The sequence below is a fragment of the Suncus etruscus genome, chromosome 7 (genome assembly GCF_024139225.1).
Source record: "Suncus etruscus isolate mSunEtr1 chromosome 7, mSunEtr1.pri.cur, whole genome shotgun sequence".
Taxonomy (NCBI): domain Eukaryota; kingdom Metazoa; phylum Chordata; class Mammalia; order Eulipotyphla; family Soricidae; genus Suncus; species Suncus etruscus.
In genome coordinates this window covers 65544119-65546740 of record NC_064854.1, presented here as the reverse complement: position 1 = coordinate 65546740, position 2622 = coordinate 65544119, and the positions used below count along the sequence as shown (strand labels likewise).

Genomic DNA, 2622 nt, shown 5'->3' with positions numbered 1-2622 from the left:
CCTTTTAGTTAGATGTATAAATAATTATAGCCCTGCAGATATGTGATTTCAACCATTTAATATGATTGCTAATGTTTCCCCCTTTTTACCGTTGGAACTGCTGTTATTTTTTTTAATGTGCTATGAGGTATTTTTTTATCTTAAAGAGAAGGATTTGAACCGAAGGATTTCCAAGATTATTTTCTTCTTTGGAATTCTTTGTTCTAGGAGCCTTTATTAACACCACTTGAAAGTGACTGTTCTCTGATAATCTAGAGTACATTCTAGAGTACACTTTTGACATGTGGTAAAAAACTATTCACACATGTCAGGCAACTAGCTTTTGGGTCCAAATCCTCGACATATTCATTATGGTCTTAGGCAACTGCTATGACCCCTCATTTCATCTGTAAAACTAGGGAAAGTGTGTCTAATATGCTGTGGTTGTACAGAATGTCTTTATGGATGTCTGGAAAATTCTGCCACATGATTACTTCAGCACAATGTGAAGTAATCACAACTCTAAGAACAACTTTCCACATAGCTGAGAATTTACTGATACAAGGTTGAAAGGTTAAAGTCTATATTGTGTGTTCTCAGCATAATCAGGCACAATATATTGTAAAGCTAGTAATAGAAAATTTAGCAAACTACTAGGATTCAGTAAAAAAAAGTTCTTATGCCAAATAACATTGATACCATGTTCAGAAAGCAAACCCACTGAGATTTTGTTATAAAATTTCTCTCTTTCCATGCCTTACCTCCCATATCTAAAAACAGTCCGTAATGCCCACCAAAGTTATCTCCCACAAATATGAAATACACTTACTTGAAGTCATTACTCCTTTCCAAATAAGTGAACACTCTTCTGCCACTATAATGCTCCTTGTATATCTTTTTCCTTGACCTGGGAGGTTTTGAACTTCTTCATCTTCTTTTATTTTAATATGGAATGCTTCACGAATTTGCATGTCATCCTTGTGCAGAGGCCATGCTAATCTTCTCTGTATCTTTCCAATTTTAGTATATGTGCTGCTGAAGTGAGCACAAGTTTTGAACTTCTTGAGAATAAAAATTTTGCTTTTCATTGCAAATTCCTCACAAAATATAAGGCATATAGTAAACATTAAGTAATAATAATTACTCAGAACATCCTATTTTCTCTCTTAGCTCCCTTTCTATTTCTTCATTCAGGCAGATAAGCATTTAAAACTAAAACATTCCACATACATGGTTATCAGAGAGTAGGACAGAGAGTAAATTGCTTACTTTGTATTCAGCAAATGCAGATTCAAATCTCTGGAACTGCATATATTCTCCTAAACACCATAAAGCCAGATGTGGTTCTAAATTAAAGCAAACAGAATGCTAACAACAATGATAATAAAAGAAATAATTTATACAACCTATCTTCTGTAATGTTTACAATGAATGTGGTATATTTTCTAGTAGATTGAAAGCAACTCATTCCTGCATTTGTCATAATATCTCCCTACGATTGTTCTATAAAAGTAAAAGTTTTTAACTGAACATTTATTATATATTTGATAATCATTTAATAGAATCATTATAAAATTATGCCACTAGACTATAATTGACATGATATATAAATATATAATTTGAGATAACTAAAATTATTCATATTTTATAGTTGAGAGAACTAAAAGTTAATAAACTTAAATTGTTTTCACCAGGTCACATAGCAACTGAAGTAAAATTATTGTAAAGTTCATCAACCAAGATACAAATGAAAAGAGAAAAATCACAAAATTTAATAAATATATTTGCCATATTTTATTAGTTGAAAATAATTGTATTATATTGTAAATATTTTAAAAAACAGTTCCATCAACAACTATTTTCAACATAACTCTTAGGTTGGAGTAATAGGATAGCACTTGCCTTTCATGGGGTCAACCACAATTCAGGTTGGAACCCCATGTGGTTTATACAGCCCAACGGGAATAATCTCTAAGTACAGAACTACTAATAAGAAGTAGGCACAGTATAGTGTAGCCCAAGAACATATATAAACATATAGATATAAATATGGACATATTTCAAATATTTACATAATAATAAATAATAATATTTGGTTCACTCTGAGGACTTCAAGGGAAACTTCTCCTGCATCTGTCTGCCCGTGTTTCTGAATCCCTGAAGGTTTCCTCAGAGACGTAGGGAGCACCCCCCCCCAAAAAAAAAACTGCATTTTGAAGCTGCCTGTGAGTACATTCTGGCTGTGGGGGTTGCCGTCCAATAAACTGAGCTCTCTGGCCTGTGGAGGCACCATCCTGCTGTGCATGTTCACTCTGAGGACTTCAAGGGAAACTTCTCCTGCACCTGTCTGCCTGTGTTTCTGAATCCCTGAAGGTTTCCTCAGAGGCCTAGGGAGCTCACCCCCCAAAAACTGCATTTTAAAACTGCCTAGTGAGAACATTCTAGCTGTGGGGGTTGCCTTCCAATAAGCTGAGGTCTCTGGCCTGTGGAGGGTCCGTCCTGCTGTGCCTTTGTTCACTCTGAGGACTGTCAAATAGAGGCAGCAGAAGAGCGTGCTTTGCTTCACTTCACAACCATGCACTCTTTCTAACCGATGAACCACACCACAACATGCAGGAAAAAACACACAACAAGAATGACAAT

The 2622-nt window shown here is 35.1% G+C and overlaps 1 non-coding gene across 1 annotated transcript; it reads right to left on the bottom strand.

Moving 5' to 3' along the window:
• Positions 1-920: 920 nt before the first annotated feature.
• LOC126015158 (U6 spliceosomal RNA) lies at positions 921-1027 on the bottom strand. Its single transcript, XR_007498051.1, has one exon. It is a non-coding gene; the product is annotated as a U6 spliceosomal RNA (small nuclear RNA).
• Between the last annotated feature and the right edge of the window lie 1595 nt (positions 1028-2622).